Here is a 13,053-nt window from a genome sequence, read left to right as displayed (position 1 = left end):
TATATAAAAAAAAAAAAAAGGAGTATTCCAATTACAGTCTTTATCCATTCAGTGCTGAAGGTGAATGCAGTGTAATGCTTGACCAGTCTTCAACATTTTATTTGGTTAAGGAACTATATAATTATACTGTGCAAATCTGCAGAACCCCGACCCTCTATAATAGCGCGTCTGTGATCAGATGCATTGTAAGGAACCCCAACCCTCTCTAATAGCGCGTCTGAGATCAGATGCATTGTAAGGAACCCCAGCCCTCTCTAATAGCGCGTCTGAGGTCAGATACATTGTAAATTCTCCTGTTCTATCAGAACTCTAGTTTATCTGTGACACATTCATTGTAACCTGTAGTAATGAAAGTATGGTGGTACAAGTTGGCACTAATTTACTGACCTACACTCATTTAGGGTTGCCAGGTGGCTTGTCCAAAAATACTGGACACATTACTGGCCCCCCACGCCCCACCGAATACATTATAAAATATACCCCCATGTAAGAGGACATGTGCAGAGGTACGCAATGAGACTGTTTTAAGGTGAAATTAAAATAAAGCTTTATTGCGCCTGTCGCTTTAAACACAGCAAACATGTGACAATCCGTAAACAAAATCTGCTCCACTTTGGAGTAGATTTACACTTGCAGTCCAGCCCTCTTTAACTGCATGGTTAGCCCAGCGATTCACCAGCCCAAATCATAGAGACAGAGACATATACATACACACACACACACACACACACACACACACACACACACACACACACACACACACACGTAACAGTCATAAGAAATGTCTTATCTGTCTCTTGTAGTTGTAGGGGTGTGACAGGAGCTTTGTGACAGACTAGAAATAATACACCACCAAGAATATAACTGGGTTGAACTGGACGAGACTTAGATATGATAAAATATAATTTATTCCTTGAAAAAGGTGAACACACGAGATTATACAAATAACAGACAAAATATGACACTTACTTAAAGGTTAGTACAAGAAAGCCATCAGTACAGGATGGGCCATTTCTTCCATAATTCAGGTTCAGATGTTGACATCGCAGCAATACATGAAGATCATGCATGAAGACATTCGAGTAAGGACTGACTCTGGTTTAAATACCATTTCAACCCCTTCTCTTACAACCAAGGCGCCGAGCTGGCTAGAAAAAATCTCTTTGAAGGAGATTTTGGCTTTCATTGTAAGTGTGAAGTATCACACTTAAAAACACTCAGTTCCTTGGTTCCTGCCCCCAGTATAAACAATTAGGGCAGTTACCTTTTTATCACTGGCCTATGCTAATTCTTGCAGGATGCTCTCCCTGCCCTATTAGCATAGCAGATGGGGGTCTGCATTTTCAGAGCAGATCCAAAATCCCATATACACTTTAAATAACTTCATAACTTCAGTTCAGTGGTACTTACTGGCACGCGAGTCATATTAATACATTCCGTCACGCATGACGCTCCCAATGAGACTAAATATTACTGTGTAATACTAAAATTAAGAGAGATATTAATATCTGTCTCTTAGGACCGGCTAAACATCAGGTGTCTGTAATCGTTAGTTGCGGCTCGGTCCCCCGGTTACACATATGTAACTCTTAGCATGTTCAGCCGAGGACGTCTCATAATATTCTTATATTTAATAAGGTCACTCATTCTGAGATCTCCTTGTGTAACCGCACCCCTGGCCCCCATCTAGAAATCCTTTGAAGCTGGGCTATGTGTAGTGAACATTTGTCACCGGTGCTATATTTCACACCCAATGCCCCAGACCTCCTGTCCTAGCTGTCTCCCAGCAATATATGTAAAACCAGAGACAGAACATAAAACACAGACAGAGCTCAGTTTTAGCACATCCAGTTAATCTCATACACGGTACAGTGCCTAAATATATATGTATAAATATCTATTAAGTAAAATGGTCTTTTAGTTTAACATTTTTGGCCAAAATTGTTGTAAGCCCCGGAGCCAACTGCACGGCAGACCACAATTCAGAGGTCCCTAACGCTAATATAAATTCTTAATAACCTGTGTGATAACAGGAAGAATGATTTATAGTAAATCTGTCAATATTAGTTGCAAAGTTCTAAGTCTGATTGAAGCCTTTATTAACCTGTACATTACCAGGAAAAGCACTTTGTATTAGAGTTGTCACAGCCATCCTGCAAGCAAGTTGGCCAAAAATGTTAAACTAAAAGACCATTTTACTTAATAGATATTTATACATATATATTTAGGCACTGTACCGTGTATGAGTTTAACTGGATGTGCACTGAGCTCTGTCTGTGTTTTATGTTCTGTCTCTGGTTTTACATATATATTGCCATGCTCAGTAGCACTCCTCTGTGACACTCATATGCTTATATATATGTTGTGGTTATTTTGGGGGTTCAATAGGAGCTTGTTAGGTGTCCAGTATACTCCCAGCAATATACCCTTGGCCTGCAAATTAGGTATTAACATACGGTACACTCAAAACCCCCTCTGTACTTTTCACACCCAACTTCAATCAAGCCTGCCCGGCCGCGCCTCCACCTCCAGTCTCAGAACTTCCAGCCCTACGCCATCGCGCTTGCGCTGCCAGCCCTCCGCCGCAAAAAATTGTAATACTTGGGACACACGTGTCCGGTATTGCCTCCGATTTTATACCGGACAGGCATCGGAATTACCGGCCTGTCCGGTTCAAAACCGGACACCTGGCAACTCTACACTCATTCCTTTTTAAAGGCCAATGGATTTTTTGGTCCCTCTCATTCTCTTGCTGCCACCGCGTAGGTTTTCCCACCCCACTCCTTTTATTTTTTTACATGCGTAGGAAGCAGGAGTTTTCTGGAGCTAAAGTACATTAATTTCAGCTCTGGAGACCCCTTGTTTTACGAGATACTTACCACAGAAGGTGCTCCCCCAGTACTGTCCCTTGCAGGGGAAACAAAATGGAAGTTAAACCTCCCACGTCACGCAAGCCAATATGAAGCTGGCTTCCTATTGGCCCGCTTCACACAAAGGAGTTAAACCGGTAGCACCTTCGGTGGCAAGAACCTTGGGGAGCAGGGGGTCCTGGAGTCCGAAATTGGAGCTGAACTGCATGGAGACCCCCTGATTCCAAAAATGGAAATAGAGAGTCAAGTAGGAACTGCTGCGTTAAGCATTATTACAAACAAACATTTAAGACCTTGACTGCTTAGTTACCACAATTATCAAATCCTTTATGGTTACCTTTTTAAAGAGGCAATCCCAGCAGGGGTCTCCGGAGCTGAACCCCATTAATCTCAACGTTGTGGGTCCCCCTGCTTCCAGAGGTACTTACCTCCATAGTAGGTGCCAGCGGCAACTCCAGGGTTAACTATATGTCCGCTTTTCAAAGCTCCAGGGACCTGTGGGCCAATAGGAAGGGCAGTGGATATTCACAGTTGAGTGCAAATAGCCGCGCGGCTATTCGCACTCAGTAGGAAATGAAATGGAAAAAAATAAACATCCAGGAATCGAACCCTGGTCCACTCTGTTATTGGCCTGGAACATAACCACTGAGCTATGAGACTTTCTGATGCTTTTGTCGTGAATAAAGGCATAGAAGCCTATTCACATTACAGTGTTCATAGCAGCTCGGCTATTCGCACTCAGTAGGAAATAAAATGGGAAAAAAAGACAGAACACTCCCCTATTGACATTCTATACCCCCTGCATCTGTAATCAGCGCGGCTTTAGGCTGAGTCCCCAGTCAGCACTGTGACACGCGCCCGGCGGGGGGGCGGCGCATGCACAGCGCTAGTCCGCGATCTGCGGTCTGAGGGGAGAGAGAAAGTTTGTGACGGGAGGGGGTGTGGCGGTAGGTTTGTGGGGCGTGGCCATGACGTCCCGCGGCTGGTTCGCCCTCATTGGCTGAACTGCCGGCGGGGGCGTGGCCACGCCTCCGTCGCAAATGCCAATCTCAAACTCCCCTGCCTGCCTGAAAACCTGTCGCGCACCGCTGGGGAAAGGTGCGTGACAAGGTAGGGACTGGGACCGGAGGAACTGGGTGGGCGGGGCTTGATCGCACAGGCGTGCGCTGTAGTAGTTAGTGGGATCGCAGCCTTAGGAGCCGCTTACACATGCGTGCGGAGGCGTATGGAAATGCAGTTGACAGGCAAGTTTAAATATACGCGCTGAGGGGAGCGGAGGAGCGGTCACGTGGCAGCAAACATCCAATGGGGATGAGGGACTAGACCCGCCTCCCGCCCCACCTCCGCCCCACCCCCAAAGCGCACTCACTGCCTCACCTGTCAGGCCACAAGGCCACAAGATCAAGCCCCGCCCACCCAGTTCCTCCGGTCCCAGTCCCTACCTTGTCGCGCACCTTTCCCCAGCGGTGCGCGACAGGTTTTCAGGCAGGCAGGGGAGTTTGAGATTGGCATTTGCAATGGAGGCGTGGCCACGCCCCCACCGGCAGTTCAGCCAATGAGGGCGAACCAGCCGCGGGACGTCATGGCCACGCCTCCACAAACCTACCGCCACACCCCCTCCCGTCGCAAACTTTCTCTCTCCCCTCAGACCGCAGATCGCGGACTAGCGCTGTGCATGCGCCGCCCCCCCGCCGGGTGCGTGCCACAGTGCTGACTGGGGACTCAGCCTAAAGCCGCGCTGATTACAGATGCAGGGGGTATAGAATGTCAATAGGGGAGTGTTCTGTCTTTTATTTCCATTTTATTTCCTACTGAGTGCGAATAGCCGAGCGGCTATGAACACTGTAATGTCAGTAGGCTTCTATGCGAGTAGAGGCGCGGCGAGTAAAGGCGAGTAGAGGCGCGTCAAGTAGAGGAGCAGCGAGTAGAGGCGCGGCGAGTAGAGGCGCGGCGAGTAGAGGCGCGGCGAGTAGAGGCACAGCAAGAAGAGGCGAGTAGGGGAGCGGCGAGTAGAGGCGCGGCGAGAAGAGGCGCGGCGAGAAGAGGCGCGGCGAGAAGAGGCGCGGCGAGAAGAGGCGCGGCGAGAAGAGGCGCGGCGAGAAGAGGCGCGGCGAGAAGAGGCGCGGCGAGAAGAGGCGCAGAGAGTAGAGCAAGTCCCTTAATTTCCCTGTGCCTCAGGCACTATAGTTTGTAAGCTCACCAGGGCAGGGATTGTGCCGGTAACATTGTGCACAGCACTACGGTCCAGAGCCACAGGAGGGTGCCCAGTTATAGCACCCTTTACTCCCTGTGATGTGCATGGGAGCGGAGGCGTGCTAAAGTTTAGCACGCCTTTACTCCCTGTGATGTGCACGGGAGCGGAGGCGTGCGAAAGTTTAGCACGCCTTTACTCCCTGTGATGTGCACGGGAGCAGAGGCGTGCTAAAGTTTAGCACGCCTTTACTCCCTGTGATGCGCACGGGAGCGGAGGCGTGCGAAAGTTTAGCACGCCTTTACTCCCTGTGATGCGCACGGGAGCGGAGGCGTGCTAAAGTTTAGCACGCCTTTACTCCCTGTGATGCGCACGGGAGCGGAGGCGTGCTAAAGTTTAGCACCCTTTTGTGAATCTGGACATAAGTGTGAAGCGTTTGGAGTCTAATTGGGGGACAGCGCCACATAAAAATACAGTTAGTATTGTCATCACTGTGCAAACTGAGAGCAATTCATATGAGAGCTGAAGTATCTAAATCCTCCCATTCTGCAACAGTAAGGAAATGCTGGGGGAAAAATGCAAGACTATACATTGAAATATAAGTATAGTTGGCCCCCTGCAGACGCACTTACCAGAACGCCCTCCTACTGTCTCTGTACGTTCTTCCTACCAACCAATTAGATTGTAAGCTCCTCGGAGCAGGGACTCCTCTTCCTAAATGTTACTTTTTTGTCTGAAGCACTTCTCCCATGACCTGATATTTGTATTATTAGTTATTTATATGATTGTCACGTGTATTACTGCTGAGAAGCGCTATGTACATTAATGGCGCTATATAAATAAAGGCACACACACAATGCTATAATATGCCTGTACTTCCCATAGATAAGCAAGGTTAAATTGGAAGTTATTTATCTCTGTATTTGTCCACACAAGAGACAGGCCAAAGAATCAAAATCCTACTTTCATAATGTTACCACTGATGTTATTATAGACACTATTATTGCTACACATCCCAAGAATATGGACAATCTCCTCAGCAACAAGAGCCATTATTGCAATGCTGGGCCGCCCCAGTCACAATGTCCTGGTGCCCAATATGACGAGAGAGAGTTCGGTTGACGCCAATGCACAAGTGTATTTTTTATGCAAAGTGATGTTACAACTCAAACCTAGTCTGATTTAGTGCTTCGGATTCAGAACCAAAGAAAATATCTTATTGATGAATGGTGTTTCCTTACATGATATTTAGTTCCAAAGTTATTATTTGTAGCAGCCATGTGAGAAAACGCTTATCAATCATCATGCACCAACAAAAGCTATTGATCTACCTGCCCCTTAATCAGACAGGGCTCATCTTCCCCACATGCAAGTCAGCACTATTTAAAATATTTCAGTGGTTAACTCTGCTTTGCAAAACCCTTTGATGCCGCGTCCACAGCACAGCGATTATGCTTTGAAGGCTTGTATAAGACAGTACGGGTAAGGCTGTTAAAGAGGTTTTTCTTGGGTGGGAAGCATGTGCTGGCCTTAAAAAGAGCAAAACATTAAATATCCTACAGGTGTGCTTTAAAAAAAAATTTTTTTTTAAAAAAGAGAGAAGAAAAAAAAAAAGTTCTGTAGTATTAGATAATACTTTAAAAAAAAAAACTCAATCCCATTTTTAGTGAGTTTTCATATACTGAGCATCCTTTGCTTTCTATAGCAGGTTTTAGCAGACGTCACCAGCAGTGCAAGATACTTGCAACACTTTCCTGTTTGTGATAATTTGTTGCCAATATTCCCAGCAGTTTGAGCTGCAAACTATAACAACAGATAATGTTACCTTCGTTATATAAGAATACATTGTAGCTGCCGCGTTACACTGACCGAAGGATGGATTGAAACTAAAAGGCAGCCATTTAGTGAACCCTGGGAAACAGGATCTTTGCTGGTCGATCGTGGGAGAACAAATCAGTCGTCAGCTTAGCTCATTCGTTTTCATTAAATGGTAATCAAATGCTGCATATATTAAAAACAAACAAAAATGATATATATATATATTTGGTATAAGTGGAGCTAGTAATGCATTTCACATGGTTCAGCTGCGGGACCCCCTGCTCCCTGAGATACATACATCTCTAAAAGGTGATTCCGGAACCTAATGCAGGTTTAAAGGTTTTAAAATGCTATATTGCATCCGTACTAGTTCGGCTGCCGGCAGCTCCTTCACAGATACATACATCGAGAAGCAGCGGGTCCTCGGAGTGGAGATAAATGCAGTTCAGCGCTGGAGACTACCTGCATCCCACAATCTAAAGTATTTATGTTTCTTATAGTGTCGGAGTCTTCGTTCGATCAATGAATAACTTTACCTAGAGAAAGCTGATAACGTTTCACGTCTCATGGTTACACATCAGCAGGAGTACAGGAAATGTGCATGCAAATATTACCGACATGTATAATAAACCCAGGGGGCTGCAGCACTGACCCCCCCCCCATCTCATATATATATATATATCCGTACAAATTATTTCTAATAACTAACTACATTATCCCACATACTGGAAGACTTGTGTCCAATTATTTTATTGTTTTCCCAATTACTGTAATCATCAATGGACACAGAGTTCTGGCAGAGCCACCTACGCCTGTGTTAGAGAAAGGTTTATCCGTCAGCATTTTTGTATATGTTCTTTACAAATATCACACTGCAGGGGACATCCAAAGGAACCTACACAGATACTATCTCAAGGATCAGATTCACATTACATGAAATTATGGGCAACAACTCCAGGTACAGACCCGAATTATGGTACCCACAGTGCACCGATTTAATATTCAATAACATCCCAGTGCACATATTTTTTGATATATAGATATGGGGGCATATTTACTAAGCGCTGCTATTACATAAGACACTATATGGCCCATTTAATTGCATGAGCCTAAACAGTATTTTCTAGAACCGGAAAGCTTTCCTAGGCCGTGCATATAGTGCCCGCGATGTCGCCCAAAAACAAATACATTGCCGCCGCCACGTGCTCTTATAGTAAGCGCGACGGCGACAATGCGACGGAGAGATGTCGCATTGCAAACTTTCAACATAACAAATCAAATGCCAGAACGCCAGCGACACCGGCGCAAAGCTACTATACGTGCGGCCTTAGGAAGTAGCACTGGTTTGTTATCCCTAGAGAGTGGTTATCACAAATAGGAGATCCCAGAGGTTTAAAGGTTTTAAATAATAAAAACACCACAAGAAAGCACGGAACATTTCCACTCCTTCCTACCCTTCTCAACAGCAAGAATATTACAGATATGAACGGATCATATTTTTATATTATCTCCTTTATACGTGTGTGGGCGTTTTTAAAAAAGGTGCAATCCTGTAAAACCCAGAGCTAATTTTTTTTTATATATAGGGATCAACAAGAGAGTGCATATAGTGATTAGGAAATTGAGCTGGAATACCAACTAAGAGTAGGTAAAAGCTTAGTCTACTACATTTCTTTAAAGTTCAAGTATTGTAGTTTAAAGCACAACTGCCCATGGGTTATTTTTATGTATTTATTTTATACAGCCTATGATAATGGAACCATTATAAGTGCCAAGGGAGAAGAAGTGACTCAGTGAGTAAAGACACTGACTGGCACTGAGTTTGAAGCAGGGGAATCTGATTCAATTCCCGGTGTTGGCTCCTTCTGACCTTGCACAAGTCCCACTATCTCCCTGTGCCTCAGCCATCAGAAAATAGATTGTAAGCTCCACGGGGCAGGGACCTGTGCCTGCAAAATGTCTCTGTAAAGCGCTAAGTAAAAACTAGCAGCGTCATACAAGAACATATTATTATTATTATTATTATGGTAAGGTGGTCTTCTTATCAAAATCACAGATTGTACTTTGTACAGCTGCTAAATACAAGGCAATCTGCAATAGAAGAAGATGGCCGCCAGGAGCTGTACTACTTTAAGGAATCTACCTGGAACACATCCGAATACTCTCAGTATCCCGAATACTCTCAGTATCCCGAATACTCTCAGTATCCCGAATACTCTCAGTATCCCGAATACTCTCAGTATCCCGAATACTCTCAGTATCCCGAAGTACTTCAGCTGCTAGGATATTTGTCACCATTTGTTTTTAAGGAGGAAATCTCCAAAAGGCAAGTTTCAGATTTTTAAAAGACCAATTTTGAGCCTCAACCTTGCAGTCTGCTTTACCCAAATATGTGACCACCGCAAAATACTCTCATTTTAATCTGGTCTGTAACTGTTACATACGCCTATAACATATTATCTCTTACTGTGCATGCAATGTCTTTATATATAATGTGTAACCCTGCTCACTTAATGTAACCATGTATTTGTCATCATAACTCTGCGCCCAGGACATACTTGAAAACGAGCAGTAACTCAATGTATTACTTCCTGGGAACACTTTTTTATAAATAAATAAATAAAATACAGCATTAGGGCTGCAACTGCAATAAAAGTCTAGTGCTAATTATTTGCGATCTCTAGCTCTGGGAAGTTATACACAACTTGACTCATTGATTTGTAATGTCAGCTACTTTCCTACCCCTCGCCCAATGCATCTTGCCAAAGGCTGAACAAATTAATAAAGTATTAGTAGATGACAACGCAAAAGTAGTTAACCCTGACCCCTGTGTAGACAGCAAAGTAGTATATTAAAATGTGATTATTCGGCCACTGAAGACCGAATATTTCACTAGTAACTTAAACCTCTCATCAAGTTCAGGGAGACCGGGTTTTTTGGATTACCAGTTGATATTCATATGTTGAATAAGTACATTGATTTTTGAAAGTGCTTTGGTTATTCCTAAAACCTGCTGTAGTTGGGAGTCCCCAAGAAGCTTGTTGAAACTTTAGTGTAATTAATCTTAAAGGAGCGTCCGATTTTGTAATTTTATTTTGGTCCCATTTAATATGTGCATGCATACAATACACTAAACGGATAAGTCAGGGCTCGTCCAGGGAGGTGCTGATGGGCACGCGCGCTCACGCTAGACACGTTGCAACAATGCACAATGGCCTGCGTGAGCGGGCGTGTGCGCCTGCTCGGCGCTCAGCCGCTTGCCGAGCGGGCAAATTTGAATTTGTTGCTCGCAAGCGCGTCACGTGAGCGGATCGCCCAATGCGGCGAACCAGCTCCGTGACGTAGAGGCTGTGCCCCCAGATGCGCGCGCACCTAGCCGGCCAGGAAAAGCACGGCCGAGCAGGGCGCAGCGCTAGCGCGCCTCTACCCACCCTGGACGAGGCCTCATTAGCTAAGTTGCCGATCGATCAGTGAAGATTTGGCTTAGGGGTTCACTAAATGGCTGTCACTGCAGCAGGAGGGGACAAAAGATGCAGAGTTCTGTGGGGAAGATCATGTGACCAGGCAGTCACTAGATACAATTAGTGCACTGCTAGAGAGAAGGCAGGGCCCAAAATGGGTGTGCCAGAGCCTGTTTCAGAAGAGGCAGGGCATGTGACTTTGTAAATGGTTGCTATAGAAACAAAATGCTTGCTACATTATAATACATTACAATGTAATTTAGAGTGCTCACTATAAAACATAAAACAATTAGTGTGGTGTGCAGTACAAATGTACTTTCTGTGAATGACTGATTGACTTGGTCAGCCTTTCATTTATGTGTTAAATCCATAAGCTTGAGTACATAGGTAGCACCCATTTTTGATGAATCAATGATACAATATTAATTATAAACAAATTGAGTGAGCGGTGTGCTCTGTCTTCTGTTTAAGTATTTTCTCATAGTACAGAACTGATTTACTGTAAAAAAAAAAAAAAAAAAACACCCTGTAGGATATTGCATGGATTGCTACTTTAAATAAGCTATAACCAACTTGAATTACTTTATACTATTACTTGCACTATTTAATGCTTATTGATTTTATTAATCTTGCATTAGCATAGACAGCTCACTGGTTTCAGATCTCTCATCCAAATATATTTTTATTTTGTAGAACTTCTGTAGGGCAATAAAACCAGCACCGGATCTCTGAAAAATCTAGTGATATATTTGGCCGTCCTATTTAAGGAAGTAAAAGGTCAGCGTGTAAAACCCTACAGCTAATTTGCAATGGAAAGAGAACCTAGAAATAGCTGGGAAACTGGAATGTATCAATACATCCACCTTTCCCAAACTGAAACTTCCTGCCTCACCCTTATGTTAGTGACACCATGGCAGGAAGAAGACATGTACCCCCCATTTCCATGCACTTATACAAAGCAGGGTAATATTGCCTGGATATAGAGATGTAAAAGGCAGAGGGGGGTGCTTCCACACCCCACATACTTACAAAAATAAAAATTACAAATACACATATATTGCACACATATGCAGTAATTGCTGCCAAATAATTTAACGCAGCCAATCCTAACTTACCATGTCTAGGTGCATATGTACCCCAGTATTACCTTACGGAAACCACTGGTTCTGCAAATGTTTAATCCCGTTAGTGTTCATTTTTGGGGTAAGAAAATGTCCCGTACTGAACAAATGGAACGCTCACAGCGCGATGATCGCCGCTCTATAGCCAGCCTCATACAGGTATGGCCTTTTGTTCCCGCTACGCGCGCCGTTGCGAAACATTTTTGTTTAGCAGCAATGGGGCAGTGATATGGCGTATGGCGGTTCCGGTCTCTCCAGCCAAATGAACTTGTAACTCTTCCCCCCTTCCTTGGCAGCTCTGTGTCAGTGTATATCTGTGACACACCTCCCCCTGACCTCATGGAGCAGGGTCAGGCACAGTGCTGAAGCAGCACCTCCACCGCCCACACGCCGGCCCTCCCGGCACACTAAGCGGCACAGCTCAGAGTGACCCGTCAGTCACCGCTGCTGCCGGCCCGGTCCTACTTTGATCTGGTGCTAGTAAAGCAGGACCAGTCACGCTGTGACCAGCTGCGGCAGTAACTGACAGGTCATACAGCATCGCAAATCACAGACACCAGAGACAACATTTTAATCGCCCGGACAATTTCTATCCGTTCTAGAACATACCCAACAAAACAGCGGCAAAGGGAATCTCAGCAAGACATTATTACCTCCAACTGTACATCTAACACCCAAAATCTCACTTATTTGGATTCTTGACAGTTCACATCGACCTGTACAATAGCGTAAATTGCTGCATTAAACCAACAATAAAATGGTAAAAGACAACTACAACTGAGTCTTTCAACTGAATTTAATTGTACATTAATAACCCTTGTGTTTTCACTTTGATTGTTTAGCAGGATACTACATTCTAAACATTAATAAATGGTTGTAGAAAATGCAGTATTTGCAAATGCCAGCACTTCACTGCCCAGAATACAAGTATTGGCAAGGAAATCGCAGAAGGAAACTCTTAAAATCTATTTACACACAAAGTCTGATTTACATAAAGCAGGGATCCTTAGACTTTGCTTCAAATATTTAAAATTATCTGTATAAGATAGTGACTTTTTAACTACCAACTTACTAAGCATGGTTACAGCTAACTTTGTGTAAATATGACACCTTAAATGCTGTAAAATCATTACAATTCAGGTCAAGCTTTGTTTTCCAACACGTAAACAGCAGTAAAAACGTCAAAAATAGTCCAAAAGAAGAAAGAATGCATAGAACTAATATAAAGATGCATTGAAAAAATGGCACCAACAAAATATTAGGGATGAGACATTCTAATTCAAATCACTGCATATTCCATATAGAAAAAGCTCTGATCTTCTTAGCTCACATGCAACAGCTGAAAGAGCTACAGTAGGTTTTTCTATCCGCTTCTCTAAACATCGACAACCACACACAAAGTACCTAACAATACCAGCAACCAAGTTACCCAATGCTGCAGTCCCACTTAACACCAAAAGATACCAATGGCAGTAATAGGTTTATTGGGTTAAAATAAGGTCACTGCTGTCTAAAGAAAATAAAAATCAGACAAATAAGAATTTTACACAATTATTTACCATTTAAGTTTTTAATTGCACCAGATCCTACAA

At 43.9% G+C, this 13,053-nt stretch overlaps 1 protein-coding gene across 1 annotated transcript in view; it reads right to left on the bottom strand.

The window, feature by feature from the left end:
* Nucleotides 1–13,053, bottom strand: part of TGFBR3 (transforming growth factor beta receptor 3) — a 212,765-nt gene that overhangs the window by 196,096 nt on the left and 3,616 nt on the right. The window lies entirely within an intron of this gene.

Source organism: Ascaphus truei, chromosome 10 (genome assembly GCF_040206685.1).
Source record: "Ascaphus truei isolate aAscTru1 chromosome 10, aAscTru1.hap1, whole genome shotgun sequence".
Taxonomy (NCBI): Eukaryota; Metazoa; Chordata; class Amphibia; order Anura; family Ascaphidae; genus Ascaphus; species Ascaphus truei.
The sequence above is the reverse complement of the archived record's forward strand: the minus strand, read 5'-3'. Positions and strand labels throughout refer to the sequence as shown.